Source organism: Triturus cristatus, chromosome 8 (genome assembly GCF_964204655.1).
Source record: "Triturus cristatus chromosome 8, aTriCri1.1, whole genome shotgun sequence".
Lineage (NCBI taxonomy): Eukaryota > Metazoa > Chordata > Amphibia > Caudata > Salamandridae > Triturus > Triturus cristatus.
The window spans coordinates 1,621,069,119-1,621,094,875 of record NC_140591.1 but is presented as its reverse complement, the minus strand read 5'-3'; the positions used below and the strand labels follow the sequence as shown (position 1 = coordinate 1,621,094,875).

Sequence of the window (25,757 nt, the reverse complement as noted above, 5' to 3'; positions counted from 1 at the left end):
GTTTAAAATGTGTTCTTTTTTAATACAACATAGCTATTCTTGTTTAAAGATTAGGAATCCTTGCTTGTTTAACATTAGAATACATATTAAGACACTTTAACACAGGCACAGAATTTGATCGCCAATACTAAATTAATGATCCCTTCTGTATCACTAAAGTAGGTGCTGTGGCTAAGTGGTTAAAGCGCCTGTCTCGTAAACAGGAAATCGTGAGTTCAAATCTCAGCAGCACCTTATTATTGGTCCTTACATGTAAAAATAATTTTCATCACGCAAATGTTTAATACATTTTAAAATGAAAAGTGTTGTTCTGTGAACATTAGAATGGGTCATCTTAAATTGAAAAACTAAAAAACGTGGTATTGTGAAGATTTTCAAAGTAATGCTTTGAATGAAAAAGGGAAAAAAGAGTGACAAAGAGCAAAATAGAGATAAAAAATCATTCTAGAGTTGAAATCAAGTACTGCATTCTTAAAGAAGGCATAATTAAAACATTTATGAACAGGATAAGCAATATATCAATGAGGTGTTTATCAATAGGATCAGTATCCTCGTCTAAAGTAGTTGAGTAGAGCGTTTTCTGAACTGAGAAAAGATCATGAAAGTGAAAAACTCAGGATTCTCTTGAACACCATATGGCAAACTGTTCCCTAAAGCATTTTCAAGAGGGTGCTGTGGCTTAGCTGGTTAAAGCGCCTGTCTAGTAAACAGGAGAGCCTGAGTTCAAATCTCAGCAGTGCATTGCTTTCCTCATTCTTAAATAAAATACTATTTTCATTAATTCGTCCTGCAATTCAATTAAATTAGAAAAGTCTGATTTATCTTTCGGTTGAACAGAACATCTTAAACCTAATAAAAACTGAAAGTGTTTTCAATATTATAGTAACAATACTGTGATTGCAAAATCAAAAAGGTATTTCAATGAGCAAGAGGCAGATGAAATATAACCCTAGATTTGAGCAATATTGATGAATATATGTAAAACACTTATTTATGAACTATTCAAAATATGGGATTGAGTATAAAATGTGTTCTTTTTTAATACAACATAGCTATTCTTGTTTACAGATTAGGAATCCTTGCTTGTTTAACATTAGAATACATATTAAGACACTTTAACACAGGCACAGAATTTGATCACCAATACTAAACTAATGATCCCTTCTGCATAACTAAACTAGGTGCTGTGGCAAAGTGGTTAAAGTGCCTGTCTCGTAAACAGGAAATCCTGAGTTCAAATCTCAGCAGCACCTTATTATTGGTCCTTACATGTAAAAATAATTTTCATCACGCAAATGTTTAATACATTTTAAAAAGAAAAGTGTTGTTCTGTGAACATTAGAATGGGTCATCTTAAATTGAAAAACAAAAAAACGTGGTATTGTGAAGATTTTCAAAGTAATGCTTTGAATGCAAAAGGGAAAAAAAGTGACAAAGAGCAAAATAGAGATAAAAAATCATCCTAGAGTTGAATTCAAGTAATGCATTCTTAAAGAAGGCATAATTAAAACATTTATGAACAGTATAAGCAATATATCAATGAGGTGTTTATCAATAGGATCAGTATCCTCGTCTAAAGTAGTTGTGTAGAGCGTTTTCTGAACTGAGAAATGATTATGAAAGTGAAAAACTCAGGAGTCTCTTGAACACCATATGGCAAACTGTTCCTTAAAGCATTTTCAAGAGGGTGCTGTGGCTTAGCTGGTTAAAGCGCCTGTCTAGTAAACAGAAGATCCTGAGTTCAAATCTCAGCAGTGCCTTGCTTTCCTCATTCTTAAATAAAAAACTATTTTCATTAATTCGTCCTGCGATTCAATTAAATTAGAAAAGTCTGATTTATCTTTTGGTTGAACAGATCATCTTAAACCTAATAAAAACTGAAAGTGTTTTCAATATTATAGTAACAATACTGTGATTGCAAAATCAAAAAGGTATTTCAATGAGCAAGAGGCAGATGAAATATAACCCTAGATTTGAGCAATATTGATGAATATATGTCAAGCACTTATTTATTAACTATTCAAAATATGGGATTGAGTTTAAAATGTGTTCTTTTGTAATACAACATAGCTATTCTTGTTTACAGATTAGGAATCCTTGCTTGTTTAACATTAGAATACATATTAAGACACTTTAACACAGGCACAGAATTTGATCACGAATACTAAATTATTGATCCCTTCTGTATTACTAAAATAGGTGCTGTGGCTAAGTGGTTAAAGCACCTGTCTCGTAAACAGGAAATCCTGAGTTCAAATCTCAGCAGCACCTTATTATTGGTCCTTACATGTAAAAATAATTTTCATCATGCAAATGTTTAATACATTTTAAAAAGAAAAGTGTTGTTCTGTGAACATTTGAATGGGTCATCTTAAATTGAAAAACAAAAAAACCTGGTATTGTGAAGATTTTCAAAGTAATGCTTTGAATGAAAAAGGGAAAAAAGAGTGACAAAGAGCAAAATAGAGATAAAAAATCATTCTAGAGTTGAATTCAAGTAATGCATTCTTAAAGAAGGCATAATTAAAACATTTATGAACAGGATAAGTAATATATCAATGAGGTGTTTATGAATAGGATCAGTATCCTCGTCTAAACTATTTGAGTAGTGCGTTTTCTGAACTGAGAAATGATTATGAAAGTGAAAAACTCAGGTTTCTCTTGAACACCATATGGCAAACTGTTCCTTAACGCGTTTTCAAGAGGGTGCTGTGGCTTAGCTGGTTAAAGCACCTGTCTAGTAAACAGGAGATCCTGAGTTCAAATCTCAGCAGTGCCTTGCTTTCCTCATTCTTAAATAAAACATTATTTTCATTAAGTCGTCCTGCGATTCAATTAAATTAGAAAAGTCTGATTTATCTTTCGGTTGAACAGATCATCTTAAACCTAATAAAAACTGAAAGTGTTTTCAATATTATAGTAACAATACTGTGATTGCAAAATCAAAAAGGTATTTCAATGAGCAAGAGGCGGATGAAATATAACCCTAGATTTGAGCAATATTGATGAGTATATGTAAAACACTTATTTATGAACTATTCAAAATATGGGATTGAGTTTAAAATGTGTTCTTTTTTAATACAACATAGCTGTTCTTGTTTACAGATTAGGAATCCTTGCTTGTTTAACATTAGAATACATATTAAGACACTTTAACACAGGCACAGAATTTGATCACCAATCCTAAATTAATGATCCCTTCTATATCACTAAAGTAGGTGCTGTGGCTAAGTGGTTAAAGCGCCTGTCTCGTAAACAGGAAATCCTGAGTTCAAATCTCAGCAGCACCTTATTATTGGTCCTTACATGTAAAAATAATTTTCATCACGCAAATGTTTAATACATTTTAAAAAGATAAGTGTTGTTCTGTGAACATTAGAATGGGTCATCTTAAATTGAAAAACAAAAAAACATGGTATTGTGAAGATTTTCAAAGTAATGCTTTGAATGAAAAAGGGAAAAAAGAGTGACAAAGAGCAAAATAGAGATAAAAAATCATTCTAGAGTTGAATTCAAGTAATGCATTCTTAAAGAAGGCATGATTAAAACATTTATGATCAGGATAAGCAATATATCAATGAGGTGTTTATGAATAGGATCAGTATCCTCGTCTAAACTATTTGAGTAGTGCGTTTTCTGAACTGAGAAATGATTATGAAAGTGAAAAACTCAGGTTTCTCTTGAACACCATATGGCACACTGTTCCTTAAATCATTTTCAAGAGGTTGCTGTGGCTTAGCTGGTTAAAGTGCTTGTCTAGTAAACAGGAGATCCCGAGTTCAAATCTCAGCAGTGCCTTGCTTTCCTCATTCTTAAATAAAAAACTATTTTCATTAAGTCGTCCTGCGATTCAATTCAATTAAGAAAAGTCTGATTTATCTTTCCATTGAACAGATCATCTTAAACCTAATAAAAACTGAAAGTGTTTTCAATATTATAGTAACAATACTGTGATTGCAAAAATCAAAAAGGTATTTCAATGAGCAAGAGGCAGATGAAATATAACCCTAGATTTGAGCAATATTGATGAATATATGTAAAACACTTATTTATGAACTATTCAAAATATGGGATTGAGTTTAAAATGTGTTCTTTTGTAATACAACATAGCTATTCTTGTTTACAGATTAGGAATCCTTGCTTGTTTAACATTAGAATACATATTAAGACACTTTAACACAGGCACAGAATTTGATCACCAATACTAAATTAATGATCCCTTCTGCATAACTAAACTAGGTGCTGTGGCAAAGTGGTTAAAGTGCCTGTCTCGTAAACAGGAAATCCTGAGTTCAAATCTCAGCAGCACCTTATTATTGGTCCTTACATGTAAAAATAATTTTCATCACGCAAATGTTTAATACATTTTTAAAAGAAAAGTGTTGTTCTGTGAACATTAGAATGGGTCATCTTAAATTGAAAAACAAAAAAACGTGGTATTGTGACGATTTTCAAAGTAATGCTTTGAATGAAAAAGGGAAAAAAGTGACAAAGAGCAAAATAGAGATAAAAAATCATTCTAGAGTTGAATTCAAGTAATGCATTCTTAAAGAAGGCATAATTAAAACATTTCTGAACAGGATAAGCAATATATCAATGAGGTGTTTATGAATAGGATCAGTATCCTCGTCTAAACTATTTGAGTAGTGCGTTTTCTGAACTGAGAAATGATTATGAAAGTGAAAAACTCAGGTTTCTCTTGAACACCATATGGCAAACTGTTCCTTAAAGCATTTTCCAGAGGGTGCTGTGGCTTAGCTGGTTAAAGCGCCTGTCTAGTAAACAGGAGATCCTGAGTTCAAATCTCAGCAGTGCCTTGCTTTCCTCATTCTTAAATAAAAAATTATTTTCATTAAGTCGTCCTGCGATTCAATTAAATTAGAAAAGTCTGATTTATCTTTCGGTTGAACAGATCATCTGAAACCTAATAAAAACTAAAAGTGTTTTCAATATTATTGTAACAATACTGTGATTGCAAAATCAAAAAGGTATTTCAATGAGCAATAGGCAGATGAAATATGACCCTAGATTTGAGCAGTATTGATGAATATATACGAAACACTTATTTATAAACTATTCAAAATATAGTATTGAGTTTAAAATGTGTTCTTTTTTAATACAACATAGCTATTCTTGTTTACAGATTAGGAATCCTTGCTTGTTTAACATTAGAATACATATTAAGACACTTTAACACAGGCACAGAATTTGATCACCAATACTAAATTAATGATCCCTTCTGTATCACTAAAGTAGGTGCTGTGGCTAAGTGGTTAAAGCGCCTGTCTCGTAAACAGGAAATCCTGAGTTCAAATCTCAGCAGCACCTTATTATTGGTCCTTACAAAAAAATAATTTTCATCACGCAAATGTTAAATACATTTTAAAAAGAAAAGTGTTGTTCTGTGAACATTAGAATGGGTGATCTTAAATTGAAAAACAAAAAAACATGGTATTGTGAAGATTTTCAAAGTAATGCTTTGAATGAAAAAGGGAAAAAAGAGTGACAAAGAGCAAAATAGAGATAAAAAATCATTCTAGAATTGAATTCAAGTAATGCATTCTTAAAGAAGGCATGATTAAATCATTTATGAACAAGATAAGCAATATATCAATGAGGTGTTTATGAATAGGATCAGTATCCTCTTCTAAACTATTTGAGTAGTGCGTTTTCTGAACTGAGAAATGATTATGAAAGTGAAAAACTCAGGTTTCTCTTGAACACCATATGGCAAACTGTTCCTTAACGCGTTTTCAAGAGGGTGCTGTGGCTTAGCTGGTTAAAGCGCCTGTCTAGTAAACAGGAGATCCTGAGTTCAAATCTCAGCAGTGCCTTGCTTTCCTCATTCTTAAATAAAACATTATTTTCATTAAGTCGTCCTGCGATTCAATTAAATCAGAAAAGTCTGATTTATCTTTCGGTTGAACAGATCATCTTAAACCTAATAAAAACTGAAAGTGTTTTCAATATTATAGTAACAATACTGTGATTGCAAAATCAAAAAGGTATTTCAATGAGCAAGAGGCGGATGAAATATAACCCTAGATTTGAGCAATATTGATGAATATATGTAAAACACTTATTTATGAACTATTCAAAATATGGGATTGAGTTTAAAATGTGTTCTTTTTTAATACAACATAGCTATTCTTGTTTACAGATTAGGAATCCTTGCTTGTTTAACATTAGAATACATATTAAGACACTTTAACACAGGCACAGAATTTGATCACCAATCCTAAATTAATGATCCCTTCTATATCACTAAAGTAGGTGCTGTGGCTAAGTGGTTAAAGCGCCTGTCTCGTAAACAGGAAATCCTGAGTTCAAATCTCAGCAGCACCTTATTATTGGTCCTTACATGTAAAAATAATTTTCATCACGCAAATGTTTAATACATTTTAAAAAGATAAGTGTTGTTCTGTGAACATTAGAATGGGTCATCTTAAATTGAAAAACAAAAAAACATGGTATTGTGAAGATTTTCAAAGTAATGCTTTGAATGAAAAAGGGAAAAAAGAGTGACAAAGAGCAAAATAGAGATAAAAAATCATTCTAGAGTTGAATTCAAGTAATGCATTCTTAAAGAAGGCATGATTAAAACATTTATGAACAGGATAAGCAATATATCAATGAGGTGTTTATGAATAGGATCAGTATCCTCGTCTAAACTATTTGAGTAGTGCGTTTTCTGAACTGAGAAATGATTATGAAAGTGAAAAACTCAGGTTTCTCTTGAACACCATATGGCACACTGTTCCTTAAATCATTTTCAAGAGGTTGCTGTGGCTTAGCTGGTTAAAGTGCTTGTCTAGTAAACAGGAGATCCTGAGTTCAAATCTCAGCAGTGCCTTGCTTTCCTCATTCTTAAATAAAAAACTATTTTCATTAAGTCGTCCTGCGATTCAATTCAATTAAGAAAAGTCTGATTTATCTTTCCATTGAACAGATCATCTTAAACCTAATAAAAACTGAAAGTGTTTTCAATATTATAGTAACAATACTGTGATTGCAAAAATCAAAAAGGTATTTCAATGAGCAAGAGGCAGATGAAATATAACCCTAGATTTGAGCAATATTGATGAATATATGTAAAACGCTTATTTATGAACTATTCAAAATATGGGATTGAGTTTAAAATGTGTTCTTTTGTAATACAACATAGCTATTCTTGTTTACAGATTAGAAATCCTTGCTTGTTTAACATTAGAATACATATTAAGACACTTTAACACAGGCACAGAATTTGATCACCAATACTAAATTAATGATCCCTTCTGCATAACTAAACTAGGTGCTGTGGCAAAGTGGTTAAAGTGCCTGTCTCGTAAACAGGAAATCCTGAGTTCAAATCTCAGCAGCACCTTATTATTGGTCCTTACATGTAAAAATAATTTTCATCACGCAAATGTTTAATACATTTTAAAAAGAAAAGTGTTGTTCTGTGAACATTAGAATGGGTCATCTTAAATTGAAAAACAAAAAAACGTGGTATTGTGAAGATTTTCAAAGTAATGCTTTGAATGAAAAAGGGAAAAAAAGTGACAAAGAGCAAAATAGAGATAAAAAATCATTCTAGAGTTGAATTCAAGTAATGCATTCTTAAAGAAGGCATAATTAAAACATTTCTGAACAGGATAAGCAATATATCAATGAGGTGTTTATGAATAGGATCAGTATCCTCGTCTAAACTATTTGAGTAGTGCGTTTTCTGAACTGAGAAATGATTATGAAAGTGAAAAACTCAGGTTTCTCTTGAACACCATATGGCAAACTGTTCCTTAAAGCATTTTCCAGAGGGTGCTGTGGCTTAGCTGGTTAAAGCACCTGTCTAGTAAACAGGAGATCCTGAGTTCAAATCTCAGCAGTGCCTTGCTTTCCTCATTCTTAAATAAAAAATTATTTTCATTAAGTCGTCCTGCGATTCAATTAAATTAGAAAAGTCTGATTTATCTTTCGGTTGAACAGATCATCTTAAACCTAATAAAAACTAAAAGTGTTTTCAATATTATTGTAACAATACTGTGATTGCAAAATCAAAAAGGTATTTCAATGAGCAATAGGCAGATGAAATATGACCCTAGATTTGAGCAGTATTGATGAATATATGTAAAACACTTATTTATGAACTATTCAAAATATGGGATTGAGTTTAAAATGTGTTCTTTTTTAATACAACATAGCTATTCTTGTTTACAGATTAGGAATCCTTGCTTGTTTAACATTAGAATACATATTAAGACACTTTAACACAGGCACAGAATTTGATCACCAATACTAAATTAATGACCCCTTCTGCATAACTAAACTAGGTGCTGTGGCAAAGTGGTTAAAGTGCCTGTCTCGTAAACAGGAAATCCTGAGTTCAAATCTCAGCAGCACCTTATTATTGGTCCTTACATGTAAAAATAATTTTCATCACGCAAATGTTTAATACATTTTAAAAAGAAAAGTGTTGTTCTGTGAACATTAGAATGGGTCATCTTCAATTGAAAAACAAAAAAACGTGGTATTGTGAAGATTTTCAAAGTAATGCTTTGAATGCAAAAGGGAAAAAAAGTGACAAAGAGCAAAATAGAGATAAAAAATCATTCTAGAGTTGAATTCAAGTAATGCATTCTTAAAGAAGGCATAATTAAAACATTTATGAACAGTATAAGCAATATATCAATGAGGTGTTTATCAATACGATCAGTATCCTCGTCTAAAGTAGTTGAGTAGAGCGTTTTCTGAACTGAGAAATGATTATGAAAGTGAAAAACTCAGGAGTCTCTTGAACACCATATGGCAAACTGTTCCTTAAAGCATTTTCAAGAGGGTGCTGTGGCTTAGCTGGTTAAAGCGCCTGTCTAGTAAACAGAAGATCCTGAGTTCAAATCTCAGCAGTGCCTTGCTTTCCTCATTCTTAAATAAAAAACTATTTTCATTAATTCGTCCTGCGATTCAATTAAATTAGAAAAGTCTGATTTATCTTTCGGTTGAACAGATCATCTTAAACCTAATAAAAACTGAAAGTGTTTTCAATATTATAGTAACAATACTGTGATTGCAAAATCAAAAAGGTATTTCAATGAGCAAGAGGCAGATGAAATATAACCCTAGATTTGAGCAATATTGATGAATATATGTCAAACACTTATTTATGAACTATTCAAAATATGGGATTGAGTTTAAAATGTGTTCTTTTGTAATACAACATAGCTATTCTTGTTTACAGATTAGGAATCCTTGCTTGTTTAACATTAGAATACATATTAAGACACTTTAACACAGGCACAGAATTTGATCACCAATACTAAATTAATGATCCCTTCTGCATAACTAAACTAGGTGCTGTGGCAAAGTGGTTAAAGTGCCTGTCTCGTAAACAGGAAATCCTGAGTTCAAATCTCAGCAGCACCTTATTATTGGTCCTTACATGTAAAAATAATTTTCATCACACAAATGTTTAATACATTTTAAAAAGAAAAGTGTTGTTCTGTGAACATTAGAATGGGTCATCTTAAATTGAAAAACAAAAAAACGTGGTATTGTGAAGATTTTCAAAGTAATGCTTTGAATGAAAAAGGGAAAAAAGAGTGACAAAGAGCAAAATAGAGATAAAAAATCATTCTAGAGTTGAATTCAAGTAATGCATTCTTAAAGAAGGCATGATTAAAACATTTATGAACAAGATAGGCAATATATCAATGAGGTGTTTATGAATAGGATCAGTATCCTCGTCTAAAGTAGTTGAGTAGAGCGTTTTCTGAACTGAGAAATGATTATGAAAGTGAAAAACTCAGGATTCTCTTGAACACCATATGGCAAACTGTTCCTTAAAGCATTTGTAAGAGGGTGCTGTGGCTTAGCTGGTTAAAGCGCCTGTAGAGTAAACAGGAGATCCTGAGTTCAAATCTCAGCAGTGCCTTGCTTTCCTCATTCTTAAATAAAAAACTATTTTCATTAAGTCGTCCTGCGATTCAATTCAATTAGAAAAGTCTGATTTATCTTTCGGTTGAACAGATCATCTTAAACCTAATAAAAACTGAAATTGTTTTCAATATTATAGTAACAATAGTGTGATTGCAAAATCAAAAAGGTATTTCAATGAGCAATAGGCAGATGAAATATGACCCTAGATTTGAGCAGTATTGATGAATATATGTAAAACACTTATTTATGAACTATTCAAAATATGGGATTGAGTTTAAAATGTGTTCTTTTTTAATACAACATAGCTATTCTTGTTTAAAGATTAGGAATCCTTGCTTGTTTAACATTAGAATACATATTAAGACACTTTAACACAGGCACAGAATTTGATCACCAATACTAAATTAATGATCCCTTCTGTATCACTAAAGTAGGTGCTGTGGCTAAGTGGTTAAAGCGCCTGTCTCGTAAACAGGAAATCGTGAGTTCAAATCTCAGCAGCACCTTATTATTGGTCCTTACATGTAAAAATAATTTTCATCACGCAAATGTTTAATACATTTTAAAATGAAAAGTGTTGTTCTGTGAACATTAGAATGGGTCATCTTAAATTGAAAAACTAAAAAACGTGGTATTGTGAAGATTTTCAAAGTAATGCTTTGAATGAAAAAGGGAAAAAAGAGTGACAAAGAGCAAAATAGAGATAAAAAATCATTCTAGAGTTGAAATCAAGTACTGCATTCTTAAAGAAGGCATAATTAAAACATTTATGAACAGGATAAGCAATATATCAATGAGGTGTTTATCAATAGGATCAGTATCCTCGTCTAAAGTAGTTGAGTAGAGCGTTTTCTGAACTGAGAAAAGATCATGAAAGTGAAAAACTCAGGATTCTCTTGAACACCATATGGCAAACTGTTCCCTAAAGCATTTTCAAGAGGGTGCTGTGGCTTAGCTGGTTAAAGCGCCTGTCTAGTAAACAGGAGAGCCTGAGTTCAAATCTCAGCAGTGCCTTGCTTTCCTCATTCTTAAATAAAATACTATTTTCATTAATTCGTCCTGCAATTCAATTAAATTAGAAAAGTCTGATTTATCTTTCGGTTGAACAGAACATCTTAAACCTAATAAAAACTGAAAGTGTTTTCAATATTATAGTAACAATACTGTGATTGCAAAATCAAAAAGGTATTTCAATGAGCAAGAGGCAGATGAAATATAACCCTAGATTTGAGCAATATTGATGAATATATGTAAAACACTTATTTATGAACTATTCAAAATATGGGATTGAGTATAAAATGTGTTCTTTTTTAATACAACATAGCTATTCTTGTTTACAGATTAGGAATCCTTGCTTGTTTAACATTAGAATACATATTAAGACACTTTAACACAGGCACAGAATTTGATCACCAATACTAAATTAATGATCCCTTCTGCATAACTAAACTAGGTGCTGTGGCAAAGTGGTTAAAGTGCCTGTCTCGTAAACAGGAAATCCTGAGTTCAAATCTCAGCAGCACCTTATTATTGGTCCTTACATGTAAAAATAATTTTCATCACGCAAATGTTTAATACATTTTAAAAAGAAAAGTGTTGTTCTGTGAACATTAGAATGGGTCATCTTAAATTGAAAAACAAAAAAACGTGGTATTGTGAAGATTTTCAAAGTAATGCTTTGAATGCAAAAGGGAAAAAAAGTGACAAAGAGCAAAATAGAGATAAAAAATCATCCTAGAGTTGAATTCAAGTAATGCATTCTTAAAGAAGGCATAATTAAAACATTTATGAACAGTATAAGCAATATATCAATGAGGTGTTTATCAATAGGATCAGTATCCTCGTCTAAAGTAGTTGTGTAGAGCGTTTTCTGAACTGAGAAATGATTATGAAAGTGAAAAACTCAGGAGTCTCTTGAACACCATATGGCAAACTGTTCCTTAAAGCATTTTCAAGAGGGTGCTGTGGCTTAGCTGGTTAAAGCGCCTGTCTAGTAAACAGAAGATCCTGAGTTCAAATCTCAGCAGTGCCTTGCTTTCCTCATTCTTAAATAAAAAACTATTTTCATTAATTCGTCCTGCGATTCAATTAAATTAGAAAAGTCTGATTTATCTTTTGGTTGAACAGATCATCTTAAACCTAATAAAAACTGAAAGTGTTTTCAATATTATAGTAACAATACTGTGATTGCAAAATCAAAAAGGTATTTCAATGAGCAAGAGGCAGATGAAATATAACCCTAGATTTGAGCAATATTGATGAATATATGTCAAGCACTTATTTATTAACTATTCAAAATATGGGATTGAGTTTAAAATGTGTTCTTTTGTAATACAACATAGCTATTCTTGTTTACAGATTAGGAATCCTTGCTTGTTTAACATTAGAATACATATTAAGACACTTTAACACAGGCACAGAATTTGATCATGAATACTAAATTATTGATCCCTTCTGTATTACTAAAATAGGTGCTGTGGCTAAGTGGTTAAAGCACCTGTCTCGTAAACAGGAAATCCTGAGTTCAAATCTCAGCAGCACCTTATTATTGGTCCTTACATGTAAAAATAATTTTCATCATGCAAATGTTTAATACATTTTAAAAAGAAAAGTGTTGTTCTGTGAACATTTGAATGGGTCATCTTAAATTGAAAAACAAAAAAACCTGGTATTGTGAAGATTTTCAAAGTAATGCTTTGAATGAAAAAGGGAAAAAAGAGTGACAAAGAGCAAAATAGAGATAAAAAATCATTCTAGAGTTGAATTCAAGTAATGCATTCTTAAAGAAGGCATAATTAAAACATTTATGAACAGGATAAGTAATATATCAATGAGGTGTTTATGAATAGGATCAGTATCCTCGTCTAAACTATTTGAGTAGTGCGTTTTCTGAACTGAGAAATGATTATGAAAGTGAAAAACTCAGGTTTCTCTTGAACACCATATGGCAAACTGTTCCTTAACGCGTTTTCAAGAGGGTGCTGTGGCTTAGCTGGTTAAAGCACCTGTCTAGTAAACAGGAGATCCTGAGTTCAAATCTCAGCAGTGCCTTGCTTTCCTCATTCTTAAATAAAACATTATTTTCATTAAGTCGTCCTGCGATTCAATTAAATTAGAAAAGTCTGATTTATCTTTCGGTTGAACAGATCATCTTAAACCTAATAAAAACTGAAAGTGTTTTCAATATTATAGTAACAATACTGTGATTGCAAAATCAAAAAGGTATTTCAATGAGCAAGAGGCGGATGAAATATAACCCTAGATTTGAGCAATATTGATGAGTATATGTAAAACACTTATTTATGAACTATTCAAAATATGGGATTGAGTTTAAAATGTGTTCTTTTTTAATACAACATAGCTATTCTTGTTTACAGATTAGGAATCCTTGCTTGTTTAACATTAGAATACATATTAAGACACTTTAACACAGGCACAGAAGTTGATCACCAATACTAAATTAATGATCCCTTCTATATCGCTAAAGTAGGTGCTGTGGCTAAGTGGTTAAAGCACCTGTCTCGTACACAGGAAATCCTGAGTTCAAATCTCAGCAGCACCTTATTATTGGTCCTTACATGTAAAAATAATTTTCATCACGCAAATGTTTAATACATTTTAAAAAGAAAAGTGTTGTTCTGTGAACATTAGAATGGGTCATCTTAAATTGAAAAACAAAAAAACGTGGTATTGTGAAGATTTTCAAAGTAATGCTTTGAATGAAAAAGGGAAAAAAGAGTGACAAAGAGCAAAATAGAGATAAAAAATCATTCTAGAGTTGAAATCAAGTAATGCATTCTTAAAGAAGGCATAATTAAAACATTTATGAACAGGATAAGCAATATATCAATGAGGTGTTTATCAATAGGATCAGTATCCTCGTCTAAAGTGGTTGAGTAGAGCGTTTTCTGAACTGAGAAATGATTATGAAAGTGAAAAACTCAGGATTCTCTTGAACACCATATGGCAAACTGTTCCTTAAAGCATTTTCAAGAGGGTGCTGTGGCTTAGCTGGTTAAAGCGCCTGTCTAGTAAACAGGAGATCCTGAGTTCAAATCTCAGCAGTGTCTTGCTTTCCTCATTCTTAAATAAAAAACTATTTTCATTAATTCGTCCTGCGATTCAATTAAATTAGAAAAGTCTGATTTATCTTTCGGTTGAACAGATCATCTTAAACCTAATAAAAACTGAAAGTGTTTTCAATATTATAGTAACAATACTGTGATTGCAAAATCAAAAAGGTATTTCAATGAGCAAGAGGCAGATGAAATATAACCCTAGATTTGAGCAATATTGATGAATATATGTAAAACACTTATTTATGAACTATTCAAAATATGGGATTGAGTTTAAAATGTGTTCTTTTGTAATACAACATAGCTATTCTTGTTTACAGATTAGGAATCCTTGCTTGTTTAACATTAGAATACATATTAAGACACTTTAACACAGGCACAGAATTTGATCACCAATCCTAAATTAATGATCCCTTCTATATCACTAAAGTAGGTGCTGTGGCTAAGTGGTTAAAGCGCCTGTCTCGTAAACAGGAAATCCTGAGTTCAAATCTCAGCAGCACCTTATTATTGGTCCTTACATGTAAAAATAATTTTCATCACGCAAATGTTTAATACATTTTAAAAAGATAAGTGTTGTTCTGTGAACATTAGAATGGGTCATCTTAAATTGAAAAACAAAAAAACATGGTATTGTGAAGATTTTCAAAGTAATGCTTTGAATGAAAAAGGGAAAAAAGAGTGACAAAGAGCAAAATAGAGATAAAAAATCATTCTAGAGTTGAATTCAAGTAATGCATTCTTAAAGAAGGCATGATTAAAACATTTATGATCAGGATAAGCAATATATCAATGAGGTGTTTATGAATAGGATCAGTATCCTTGTCTAAACTATTTGAGTAGTGCGTTTTCTGAACTGAGAAATGATTATGAAAGTGAAAAACTCAGGTTTCTCTTGAACACCATATGGCACACTGTTCCTTAAATCATTTTCAAGAGGTTGCTGTGGCTTAGCTGGTTAAAGTGCTTGTCTAGTAAACAGGAGATCCCGAGTTCAAATCTCAGCAGTGCCTTGCTTTCCTCATTCTTAAATAAAAAACTATTTTCATTAAGTCGTCCTGCGATTCAATTCAATTAAGAAAAGTCTGATTTATCTTTCCATTGAACAGATCATCTTAAACCTAATAAAAACTGAAAGTGTTTTCAATATTATAGTAACAATACTGTGATTGCAAAAATCAAAAAGGTATTTCAATGAGCAAGAGGCAGATGAAATATAACCCTAGATTTGAGCAATATTGATGAATATATGTAAAACACTTATTTATGACCTATTCAAAATATGGGATTGAGTTTAAAATGTGTTCTTTTGTAATACAACATAGCTATTCTTGTTTACAGATTAGGAATCCTTGCTTGTTTAACATTAGAATACATATTAAGACACTTTAACACAGGCACAGAATTTGATCACCAATACTAAATTAATGATCCCTTCTGCATAACTAAACTAGGTGCTGTGGCAAAGTGGTTAAAGTGCCTGTCTCGTAAACAGGAAATCCTGAGTTCAAATCTCAGCAGCACCTTATTATTGGTCCTTACATGTAAAAATAATTTTCATCACGCAAATGTTTAATACATTTTTAAAAGAAAAGTGTTGTTCTGTGAACATTAGAATGGGTCATCTTAAATTGAAAAACAAAAAAACGTGGTATTGTGAAGATTTTCAAAGTAATGCTTTGAATGAAAAAGGGAAAAAAGTGACAAAGAGCAAAATAGAGATAAAAAATCATTCTAGAGTTGAATTCAAGTAATGCATTCTTAAAGAAGGCATAATTAAAACATTTCTGAACAGGATAAGCAATATATCAATGAGGTGTTTATGAATAGGATCAGTATCCTCGTCTAAACTATTTGAGTAGTGCGTTTTCTGAACTGAGAAATGATTATGAAAGTGAAAAACTCAGGTTTCTCTTGAACACCATATGGCAAACTGTTCCTTAAAGCATTTTCCAGAGGGTGCTGTGGCTTAGCTGGTTAAAGCGCCTGTCTAGTAAACAGGAGATCCTGAGTTCAAATCTCAGCAGTGCCTTGCTTTCCTCATTCTTAAATAAAAAATTATTTTCATTAAGTCGTCCTGCGATTCAATTAAATTAGAAAAGTCTGATTTATCTTTCGGTTGAACAGATCATCTGAAACCTAATAAAAACTAAAAGTGTTTTCAATATTATTGTAACAATACTGTGATTGCAAAATCAAAAAGGTATTTCAATGAGCAATAGGCAGATGAAATATGACCCTAGATTTGAGCAGTATTGATGAATATATATGAAACACTTATTTATAAACTATTCAAAATATAGTATTGAGTTTAAAATGTGTTCTTTTTTAATACAACATAGCTATTCTTGTTTACAGATTAGGAATCCTTGCTTGTTTAACATTAGAATACATATTAAGACACTTTAACACAGGCACAGAATTTGATCACCAATACTAAATTAATGATCCCTTCTGTATCACTAAAGTAGGTGCTGTGGCTAAGTGGTTAAAGCGCCTGTCTCGTAAACAGGAAATCCTGAGTTCAAATCTCAGCAGCACCTTATTATTGGTCCTTACATGTAAAAATAATTTTCATCACGCAAATGTTAAATACATTTTAAAAAGAAAAGTGTTGTTCTGTGAACATTAGAATGGGTGATCTTAAATTGAAAAACAAAAAAACATGGTATTGTGAAGATTTTCAAAGTAATGCTTTGAATGAAAAAGGGAAAAAAGAGTGACAAAGAGCAAAATAGAGATAAAAAATCATTCTAGAATTGAATTCAAGTAATGCATTCTTAAAGAAGGCATGATTAAATCATTTATGAACAAGATAAGCAATATATCAATGAGGTGTTTATGAATAGGATCAGTATCCTCGTCTAAAGTAGTTGAGTAGAGCGTTTTCTGAACTGAGAAATGATTATGAAAGTGAAAAACTCAGGATTCTCTTGAACACCATATGGCAAACTGTTCCTTAAAGCGTTTTTAAGAGGGTGCTGTGGCTTAGCTGGTTAAAGCGCCTGTAGAGTAAACAGGAGATCCTGAGTTCAAATCTCAGCAGTGCCTTACTTTCCTTATTCTTAAATAAAAAACTATTTTCATTAAGTCGTCCTGCGATTCAATTCAATTAGAAAAGTCTGATTTATCTTTCGGTTGAACAGATCATCTTAAACCTAATAAAAACTGAAATTGTTTTCAATATTATAGTAACAATACTGTGATTGCAAAATAAAAAAGGTATTTCAATGAGCAATAGGCAGATGAAATATGACCCTAGATTTGAGCAGTATTGATGAATATATATGAAACACTTATTTATAAACTATTCAAAATATGGTATTGAGTTTAAAATGTGTTCTTTTTTAATACAACATAGCTATTCTTGTTTACAGATTAGGAATCCTTGCTTGTTTAACATTAGAATACATATTAAGACACTTTAACACAGGCACAAAATTTGATCACCAATACTAAATTAATGATCCCTTATGTATCACTAAAGTAGGTGCTGTGGCTAAGTGGTTAAAGCGCCTGTCTCGTAAACAGGAAATCCTGAGTACAAATCTCAGCAGCACCTTATTATTGGTCCTTACATGTAAAAATAATTTTCATCACGCAAATGTTAAATACATTTTAAAAAGAAAAGTGTTGTTCTGTGAACATTAGAATGGGTCATCTTAAATTGAAAAACAAAAAAAGTGGTATTGTGAAGATTTTCAAAGTAATGCTTTGAATGAAAAAGGGAAAAAAGAGTGACAAAGAGCAAAATAGAGATAAAAAATCATTCTAGAGTTGAATTCAAGTAATGCATTCTTAAAGAAGGCATGATTAAAACATTTATGAACAAGATAAGCAATATATCAATGAGGTGTTTATGAATAGGATCAGTATCCTCGTCTAAAGTAGTTAAGTAGAGCGTTTTCTGAACTGAGAAATGATTATGAAAGTGAAAAACTCAGGATTCTCTTGAACACCATATGGCAAACTGTTCCTTAAAGCATTTTTAAGAGGGTGCTGTGGCTTAGCTGGTTAAAGCGCCTGTAGAGTAAACAGGAGATCCTGAGTTCAAATCTCAGCAGTGCCTTGCTTTCCTCATTCTTAAATAAAAAACTATTTTCATTAAGTCGTCCTGCGATTCAATTCAATTAGAAAAGTCTGATTTATCTTTCGGTTGAACAGATCATCTTAAACCTAATAAAAACTGAAATTGTTTTCAATATTATAGTAACAATAGTGTGATTGCAAAATCAAAAAGGTATTTCAATGAGCAAGAGGCAGATGAAATATAACCCTAGATTTGAGCAATATTGATGAATATATGTAAAACACTTATTTATGAACTATTCAAAATATGGGATTGAGTTTAAAATGTGTTCTTTTTTAATACAACATAGCTATTCTTGTTTACAGATTAGGAATCCTTGCTTGTTTAACATTAGAATACATATTAAGACACTTTAACACAGGCACAGAATTTGATCACCAATACTAAATTAATGATCCCTTCTGCATAACTAAACTAGGTGCTGTGGCAAAGTGGTTAAAGTGCCTGTCTCGTAAACAGGAAATCCTGAGTTCAAATCTCAGCAGCACCTTATTATTGGTCCTTACATGTAAAAATAATTTTCATCACGCAAATGTTTAATACATTTTAAAAAGAAAAGTGTTGTTCTGTGAACATTAGAATGGGTCATCTTAAATTGAAAAACAAAAAAACATGGTATTGTGAAGATTTTCAAAGTAATGCTTTGAATGCAAAAGGGAAAAAAAAGTGACAAAGAGCAAAATAGAGATAAAAAATCATTCTAGAGTTGAATTCAAGTAATGCATTCTTAAAGAAGGCATAATTAAAATATTTATGAACAGGATAAGCAATATATCAATGAGGTGTTAATCAATAGGATCAGTATTCTCGTCTAAAGTAGCTGAGTAGAGCGTTTTCTGAACTGAGAAATGATTATGAAAGTGAAAAACTCAGGATTCTCTTGAACACCATATGGCAAACTGTTCCTTAAAGCATTTTTAAGAGGGTGCTGTGGCTTAGCTGGTTAAAGCGCCTGTAGAGTAAACAGGAGATCCTGAGTTCAAATCTCAGCAGTACCTTTCTTTCCTCATTCTTAAATAAAAAACTATTTTCATTAAGTCGTCCTGCGATTCAATTCAATTAGAAAAGTTCGATTTATCTTTCGGTTGAACAGATCATCTTAAACCTAATAAAAACTGAAATTGTTTTCAATATTATAGTAACAATACTGTGATTGCAAAATAAAAAAGGTATTTCAATGAGCAATAGGCAGATGAAATATGACCCTAGATTTGAGCAGTATTGATGAATATATATGAAACACTTATTTATAAACTATTCAAAATATGGTATTGAGTTTAAAATGTGTTCTTTTTTAATACAACATAGCTATTCTTGTTTACAGATTAGGAATCCTTGCTTGTTTAACATTAGAATACATATTAAGACACTTTAACACAGGCACAAAATTTGATCACCAATACTAAATTAATGATCCCTTATGTATCACTAAAGTAGGTGCTGTGGCTAAGTGGTTAAAGCGCCTGTCTCGTAAACAGGAAATCCTGAGTACAAATCTCAGCAGCACCTTATTATTGGTCCTTACATGTAAAAATAATTTTCATCACGCAAATGTTAAATACATTTTAAAAAGAAAAGTGTTGTTCTGTGAACATTAGAATGGGTCATCTTAAATTGAAAAACAAAAAAACGTGGTATTGTGAAGATTTTCAAAGTAATGCTTTGAATGAAAAAGGGAAAAAAGAGTGACAAAGAGCAAAATAGAGATAAAAAATCATTCTAGAGTTGAATTCAAGTAATGCATTCTTAAAGAAGGCATGATTAAAACATTTATGAACAAGATAAGCAATATATCAATGAGGTGTTAATCAATAGGATCAGTATTCTCGTCTAAAGTAGCTGAGTAGAGCGTTTTCTGAACTGAGAAATGATTATGAAAGTGAAAAACTCAGGATTCTCTTGAACACCATATGGCAAACTGTTCCTTAAAGCATTTTCAAGAGGGTGCTGTGGCTTAGCTGGTTAAAGCGCCTGTCTAGTAAACAGGAGATCCTGAGTTCAAATCTCAGCAGTACCTTTCTTTCCTCATTCTTAAATAAAAAACTATTTTCATTAAGTCGTCCTGCGATTCAATTCAATTAGAAAAGTTTGATTTATCTTTTGGTTGAACAGATCATCTTAAACCTAATAAAAACTGAAAGTGTTTTCAATATTATAGTAACAATACTGTGATTGCAAAAATCGAAAAGGTATTTAAATGAGCAAGAGGCAGATGAAATATAACCCTAGATTTGAGCAATATTTATGAATATATGTAAAACACTTATTTATGAACTATTCAAAATATGGGATTGAGTTTAAAATGTGTTATTTTGTAATACAACATAGCTATTCTTGTTTACAGATTAGGAATCCTTGCTTGTTTAACATTAGAATACATATTAAGACACTTTAACACAGGCACAGAATTTGATCACCAATACTAAATTAACTATCCCTTCTGTATCACTTAAATAGGTGCTGTGGCTAAGTGGTTAAAGCGCCTGTCTCGTAAACAGGAAATCCTGAGTTCAAATCTCAGCAGCACCTTATTATTGGTCCTTACATGTAAAAATAATTTTCATCACGCAAATGTTTAATACATTTTAAAAAGAAAAGTGTTGTTCTGTGAACATTAGAATGGGTCATCTTAAATTGAAAAACAAAAACACGTGGTATTGTGAAGATTTTCAAAGTAATGCTTTGAATGAAAAAGGGAAAAAAGAGTGACAAAGAGCAAAATAGAGATAAAAAATCATTCTAGAGTTGAAATCAAGTAATGCATTCTTAAAGAAGGCATAATTAAAACATTTATGAACAGGATAAGCAATATATCAATGAGGTGTTTTCAATAGGATCAGTATCCTCGTCTAAAGTAGTTGAGTAGAGCGTTTTCTGAACTGAGAAATGATTATGAAAGTGAAAAACTCAGGAGTCTCTTGAACACCATATGGCAAACTGTTCCTTAAAGCATTTTCAAGAGGGTGCTGTGGCTTAGCTGGTTAAAGCGCCTGTCTAGTAAACAGAAGATCCTGAGTTCAAATCTCTGCAGTGCCTTGCTTTCCTCATTCTTAAATAAAAAACTATTTTCATTAATTCGTCCTGCGATTCAATTAAATTAGAAAAGTCTGATTTATCTTTCGGTTGAACAGATCATCTTAAACCTAATAAAAACTGAAAGTGTTTTCAATTTTATAGTAACAATACTGTGATTGCAAAATCAAAAAGGTATTTCAATGAGCAAGAGGCAGATGAAATATAACCCTAGATTTGAGCAATATTGATGAATATATGTCAAACACTTATTTATGAACTATTCAAAATATGGGATTGAGTTTAAAATGTGTTCTTTTGTTATACAACATAGCTATTCTTGTTTACAGATTAGGAATCCTTGCTTGTTTAACATTAGAATACATATTAAGACACTTTAACACAGGCACAGAATTTGATCACGAATACTAAATTATTGATCCCTTCTGTATCGCTAAAATAGGTGCTGTGGCTAAGTGGTTAAAGCGCCTGTCTCGTAAACAAGAAATCCTGAGTTCAAATCTCTGCAGCACCTTATTATTGGTCCTTACATGTAAAAATAATTTTCATCACGCAAATGTTTAATACATTTTAAAAAGAAAAGTGTTGTTCTGTGAACATTTGAATGGGTCATCTTAAATTGAAAAACAAAAAAACCTGGTATTGTGAAGATTTTCAAAGTAATGCTTTGAATGAAAAAGGGAAAAAAGAGTGACAAAGAGCAAAATAGAGATAAAAAATCATTCTAGAGTTGAATTAAAGTAATGCATTCTTAAAGAAGGCATAATTAAAACATTTATGAACAGGATAAGCAATATATCAATGAGGTGTTTATGAATAGGATCAGTATCCTCGTCTAAACTATTTGAGTAGTGCGTTTTCTGAACTGAGAAATGATTATGAAAGTGAAAAACTCAGGTTTCTCTTGAACACCATATGGCAAACTGTTCCTTAATGCGTTTTCAAGAGGGTGCTGTGGCTTAGCTGGTTAAAGCGCCTGTCTAGTAAACAGGAGATCCTGAGTTCAAATCTCAGCAGTGCCTTGCTTTCCTCATTCTTAAATAAAACATTATTTTCATTAAGTCGTCCTGCGATTCAATTAAATTAGAAAAGTCTGATTTATCTTTCGGTTGAACAGATCATCTTAAACCTAATAAAAACTGAAAGTGTTTTCAATATTATAGTAACAATACTGTGATTGCAAAATTAAAAAGGTATTTCAATGAGCAAGAGGCAGATGAAATATGACCCTAGATTTGAGCAATATTGATGAATATATGTAAAACACTTATTTATAAACTATTCAAAATATGGGATTGAGTTTAAAATGTGTTCTTTTTTAATACAACATAGCTATTCTTGTTTACAGATTAGGAATCCTTGCTTGTTTAACATTAGAATACATATTAAGACACTTTAACACAGGCACAGAATTTGATCACCAATACTAAATTAATGATCCCTTCTGTATCACTAAAGTAGGTGCTGTGGCTAAGTGGTTAAAGCGCCTGTCTCGTAAACGGGAAATCCTGAGTTCAAATCTCAACAGCACCTTATTATTGGTCCTTACATGTAAAAATAATTTTCATCACGCAAATGTTTAATACATTTTAAAAAGAAAAGTGTTGTTCTGTGAACATTAGAATGGGTCATCTTAAATTGAAAAACAAAAAAACGTGGTATTGTGAAGATTTTCAAAGTAATGCTTTGAATGAAAAAGGGAAAAAAGAGTGACAAAGAGCAAAATAGAGATAAAAAATCATTCTAGAGTTGAAATCAAGTAATGCATTCTTAAAGAAGGCATAATTAAAACATTTATGAACAGGATAAGCAATATATCAATGAGGTGTTTTCAATAGGATCAGTATCCTCGTCTAAAGTAGTTGAGTAGAGCGTTTTCTGAACTGAGAAATGATTATGAAAGTGAAAAACTCAGGAGTCTCTTGAACACCATATGGCAAACTGTTCCTTAAAGCATTTTCAAGAGGGTGCTGTGGCTTACCTGGTTAAAGCGCCTGTCTAGTAAACAGAAGATCCTGAGTTCAAATCTTAGCTGTGCCTTGCTTTCCTCATTCTTAAATAAAAAACTATTTTCATTAATTCGTCCTGCGATTCAATTAAATTAGAAAAGTCTGATTTATCTTTCGGTTGAACAGATCATCTTAAACCTAATAAAAACTGAAAGTGCTTTCAATTTTATAGTAACAATACTGTGATTGCAAAATCAAAAAGGTATTTCAATGAGCAAGAGGCAGATGAAATATAACCCTAGATTTGAGAAATATTGATGAATATATGTCAAACACTTATTTATGAACTATTCAAAATATGGGATTGAGTTTAAAATGTGTTCTTTTGTGATACAACATAGCTATTCTTGTTTACAGATTAGGAATCCTTGCTTGTTTAACATTAGAATACATATTAAGACACTTTAACACAGGCACAGAATTTGATCACCAATACTAAATTAATGATCCCTTCTATATCGCTAAAGTAGGTGCTGTGGCTAAGTGGTTAAAGCGCCTGTCTCGTAAACAGGAAATCCTGAGTTCAAATCTCAGCAGCACCTTTTTATTGGTCCTTACATGTAAAAATAATTTTCATCACGCAAATGTTTAATACATTTTAAAAAGAAAAGTGTTGTTCTGTGAACATTAGAATGGGTCATCTTAAATTGAAAAACAAAAAAACATGGTATTGTGAAGATTTTCAAAGTAATGCTTTGAATGAAAAAGGGAAAAAAGAGTGACAAAGAGCAAAATAGAGATAAAAAATCATTCTAGAGTTGAATTCAAGTAATGCATTCTTAAAGAAGGCATGATTAAAACATTTATGAACAAGATAAGCAATATATCAATGAGGTGTTTATGAATAGGATCAGTATCCTCGTCTAAAGTAGTTGAGTAGAGCGTTTTCTGAACTGAGAAATGATTATGAAAGTGAAAAACTCAGGATTCTCTTGAACACCATATGGCAAACTGTTCCTTAAAGCATTTTCAAGAGGGTGCTGTGGCTTAGCTGGTTAAAGCGCCTGTCTAGTAAACAGGAGATCCTGAGTTCAAATCTCAGCAGTGCCTTGCTTTCCTCATTCTTAAATAAAAAATTATTTTCATTAAGTCGTCCTGCGATTCAATTAAATTAGAAAAGTCTGATTTATCTTTCGGTTGAACAGATCATCTTAAACCTAATAAAAACTGAAAGTGTTTTCAATATTATAGTAACAATACTGTGATTGCAAAAATCAAAAAGGTATTTCAATGAGCAAGAGGCAGATGAAATATAACCCTAGATTTGAGCAATATTGATGAATATATGTAAAACACTTATTTATGAACTATTCAAAATATGGGATTGAGTTTAAAATGTGTTCTTTTTTAATACAACATAGCTATTCTTGTTTACAGATTAGGAATCCTTGCTTGTTTAACATTAGAATACATATTAAGACACTTTAACACAGGCACAGAATTTGATCACCAATACTAAATTAATGATCCCTTCTGTAATACTAAAATAGGTGCTGTGGCTAAGTGGTTAAAGCGCCTGTCTCGTAAACAGGAAATCCTGAGTTCAAATCTCAGCAGCACCTTATTATTGGTCCTTACATGTAAAAATAATTTTCATCACGCAAATGTTTAATACATTTTAAAAAGAAAAGAGTTGTTCTGTGAACATTAGAATGGGTCATCTTAAATTGAAAAACTAAAAAACGTGGTATTGTGAAGATTTTCAAAGTAATGCTTTGAATGAAAAACGGAAAAAAGAGTGACAAAGAGCAAAATAGAGATAAAAAATCATTCTAGAGTTGAAATCAAGTAATGCATTCTTAAAGAAGGCATAATTAAAACATTTATGAACAGGATAAGCAATATATCAATGAGATGTTTATCAATAGGATCAGTATCCTCGTCTAAAGTAGTTGAGTAGAGCGGTTTTCTGAACTGAGAAATGATTATGAAAGTGAAAAACTCAGGATTCTCTTGAACACCATATGGCAAACTGTTCCTTAAAGCATTTTCAAGAGGGTGCTGTGGCTTAGCTGGTTAAAGTGCCTGTCTAGTAAACAGGAGATCCTGAGTTCAAATCTCAGCAGTGCCTTGCTTTCCTCATTCTTAAATGAAAAACTATTTTCATTAATTTGTCCTGCGATTCAATTAAATTAGAAAAGTCTGATTTATCTTTCGGTTGAACAGATCATCTTAAACCTAATAAAAACTGAAAGTGTTTTCAATATTATAGTAACAATACTGTGATTGCAAAATCAAAAAGGTATTTCAATGAGCAAGAGGCAGATGAAATATAACCCTAGATTTGAGCAATATTGATGAATATATGTAAAACACTTATTTATGAACTATTCAAAATATGGGATTGAGTTTAAAATGTGTTCTTTTTTAATACAACATAGCTATTCTTGTTTAGAGATTAGGAATCCTTGCTTGTTTAACATTAGAATACATATTAAGACACTTTAACACAGGCACAGAATTTGATCACCAATCCTAAATTAATGATCCCTTCTATATCACTAAAGTAGGTGCTGTGGCTAAGTGGTTAAAGCGCCTGTCTCGTAAACAGGAAGTCCTGAGTTCAAATCTCAACAGCACCTTATTATTGGTCCTTACATGTAAAAATAATTTTCATCACGCAAATGTTTATTA

The 25,757-nt window shown here is 31.6% G+C and overlaps 28 non-coding genes across 28 annotated transcripts; all 28 read left to right on the top strand.

Moving 5' to 3' along the window:
• Positions 1-161: 161 nt before the first annotated feature.
• Positions 162-234, top strand: TRNAT-CGU (transfer RNA threonine (anticodon CGU)). The gene has a single exon. It is a non-coding gene; the product is annotated as a tRNA-Thr (tRNA).
• A 1,964-nt stretch (positions 235-2,198) lies between these two features.
• TRNAT-CGU (transfer RNA threonine (anticodon CGU)) lies at positions 2,199-2,271 on the top strand. Its single transcript has one exon. It is a non-coding gene; the product is annotated as a tRNA-Thr (tRNA).
• Positions 2,272-2,705: 434 nt separating this feature from the next.
• Positions 2,706-2,779, top strand: TRNAT-AGU (transfer RNA threonine (anticodon AGU)). Its single transcript has one exon. It is a non-coding gene; the product is annotated as a tRNA-Thr (tRNA).
• Positions 2,780-3,217: 438 nt separating this feature from the next.
• TRNAT-CGU (transfer RNA threonine (anticodon CGU)) lies at positions 3,218-3,290 on the top strand. The gene has a single exon. It is a non-coding gene; the product is annotated as a tRNA-Thr (tRNA).
• Positions 3,291-4,743: 1,453 nt separating this feature from the next.
• Positions 4,744-4,817, top strand: TRNAT-AGU (transfer RNA threonine (anticodon AGU)). The gene has a single exon. It is a non-coding gene; the product is annotated as a tRNA-Thr (tRNA).
• Positions 4,818-5,255: 438 nt separating this feature from the next.
• TRNAT-CGU (transfer RNA threonine (anticodon CGU)) lies at positions 5,256-5,328 on the top strand. Its single transcript has one exon. It is a non-coding gene; the product is annotated as a tRNA-Thr (tRNA).
• A 432-nt stretch (positions 5,329-5,760) lies between these two features.
• TRNAT-AGU (transfer RNA threonine (anticodon AGU)) lies at positions 5,761-5,834 on the top strand. Its single transcript has one exon. It is a non-coding gene; the product is annotated as a tRNA-Thr (tRNA).
• A 438-nt stretch (positions 5,835-6,272) lies between these two features.
• On the top strand, positions 6,273-6,345 carry TRNAT-CGU (transfer RNA threonine (anticodon CGU)). Its single transcript has one exon. It is a non-coding gene; the product is annotated as a tRNA-Thr (tRNA).
• Positions 6,346-7,799: 1,454 nt separating this feature from the next.
• TRNAT-AGU (transfer RNA threonine (anticodon AGU)) lies at positions 7,800-7,873 on the top strand. The gene has a single exon. It is a non-coding gene; the product is annotated as a tRNA-Thr (tRNA).
• A 2,475-nt stretch (positions 7,874-10,348) lies between these two features.
• On the top strand, positions 10,349-10,421 carry TRNAT-CGU (transfer RNA threonine (anticodon CGU)). Its single transcript has one exon. It is a non-coding gene; the product is annotated as a tRNA-Thr (tRNA).
• Positions 10,422-10,855: 434 nt separating this feature from the next.
• On the top strand, positions 10,856-10,929 carry TRNAT-AGU (transfer RNA threonine (anticodon AGU)). The gene has a single exon. It is a non-coding gene; the product is annotated as a tRNA-Thr (tRNA).
• Positions 10,930-12,385: 1,456 nt separating this feature from the next.
• Positions 12,386-12,458, top strand: TRNAT-CGU (transfer RNA threonine (anticodon CGU)). Its single transcript has one exon. It is a non-coding gene; the product is annotated as a tRNA-Thr (tRNA).
• A 434-nt stretch (positions 12,459-12,892) lies between these two features.
• On the top strand, positions 12,893-12,966 carry TRNAT-AGU (transfer RNA threonine (anticodon AGU)). The gene has a single exon. It is a non-coding gene; the product is annotated as a tRNA-Thr (tRNA).
• A 438-nt stretch (positions 12,967-13,404) lies between these two features.
• Positions 13,405-13,477, top strand: TRNAT-CGU (transfer RNA threonine (anticodon CGU)). Its single transcript has one exon. It is a non-coding gene; the product is annotated as a tRNA-Thr (tRNA).
• Positions 13,478-13,911: 434 nt separating this feature from the next.
• Positions 13,912-13,985, top strand: TRNAT-AGU (transfer RNA threonine (anticodon AGU)). The gene has a single exon. It is a non-coding gene; the product is annotated as a tRNA-Thr (tRNA).
• Positions 13,986-14,423: 438 nt separating this feature from the next.
• On the top strand, positions 14,424-14,496 carry TRNAT-CGU (transfer RNA threonine (anticodon CGU)). The gene has a single exon. It is a non-coding gene; the product is annotated as a tRNA-Thr (tRNA).
• A 1,453-nt stretch (positions 14,497-15,949) lies between these two features.
• On the top strand, positions 15,950-16,023 carry TRNAT-AGU (transfer RNA threonine (anticodon AGU)). The gene has a single exon. It is a non-coding gene; the product is annotated as a tRNA-Thr (tRNA).
• Positions 16,024-16,461: 438 nt separating this feature from the next.
• Positions 16,462-16,534, top strand: TRNAT-CGU (transfer RNA threonine (anticodon CGU)). The gene has a single exon. It is a non-coding gene; the product is annotated as a tRNA-Thr (tRNA).
• A 946-nt stretch (positions 16,535-17,480) lies between these two features.
• On the top strand, positions 17,481-17,553 carry TRNAT-CGU (transfer RNA threonine (anticodon CGU)). Its single transcript has one exon. It is a non-coding gene; the product is annotated as a tRNA-Thr (tRNA).
• A 1,964-nt stretch (positions 17,554-19,517) lies between these two features.
• TRNAT-CGU (transfer RNA threonine (anticodon CGU)) lies at positions 19,518-19,590 on the top strand. The gene has a single exon. It is a non-coding gene; the product is annotated as a tRNA-Thr (tRNA).
• Positions 19,591-20,024: 434 nt separating this feature from the next.
• Positions 20,025-20,098, top strand: TRNAT-AGU (transfer RNA threonine (anticodon AGU)). Its single transcript has one exon. It is a non-coding gene; the product is annotated as a tRNA-Thr (tRNA).
• Positions 20,099-20,537: 439 nt separating this feature from the next.
• Positions 20,538-20,610, top strand: TRNAT-CGU (transfer RNA threonine (anticodon CGU)). The gene has a single exon. It is a non-coding gene; the product is annotated as a tRNA-Thr (tRNA).
• A 1,452-nt stretch (positions 20,611-22,062) lies between these two features.
• TRNAT-AGU (transfer RNA threonine (anticodon AGU)) lies at positions 22,063-22,136 on the top strand. Its single transcript has one exon. It is a non-coding gene; the product is annotated as a tRNA-Thr (tRNA).
• Positions 22,137-23,592: 1,456 nt separating this feature from the next.
• On the top strand, positions 23,593-23,665 carry TRNAT-CGU (transfer RNA threonine (anticodon CGU)). The gene has a single exon. It is a non-coding gene; the product is annotated as a tRNA-Thr (tRNA).
• Positions 23,666-24,099: 434 nt separating this feature from the next.
• TRNAT-AGU (transfer RNA threonine (anticodon AGU)) lies at positions 24,100-24,173 on the top strand. Its single transcript has one exon. It is a non-coding gene; the product is annotated as a tRNA-Thr (tRNA).
• A 439-nt stretch (positions 24,174-24,612) lies between these two features.
• TRNAT-CGU (transfer RNA threonine (anticodon CGU)) lies at positions 24,613-24,685 on the top strand. Its single transcript has one exon. It is a non-coding gene; the product is annotated as a tRNA-Thr (tRNA).
• Positions 24,686-25,120: 435 nt separating this feature from the next.
• Positions 25,121-25,194, top strand: TRNAT-AGU (transfer RNA threonine (anticodon AGU)). The gene has a single exon. It is a non-coding gene; the product is annotated as a tRNA-Thr (tRNA).
• A 438-nt stretch (positions 25,195-25,632) lies between these two features.
• TRNAT-CGU (transfer RNA threonine (anticodon CGU)) lies at positions 25,633-25,705 on the top strand. The gene has a single exon. It is a non-coding gene; the product is annotated as a tRNA-Thr (tRNA).
• Positions 25,706-25,757: the final 52 nt, after the last annotated feature.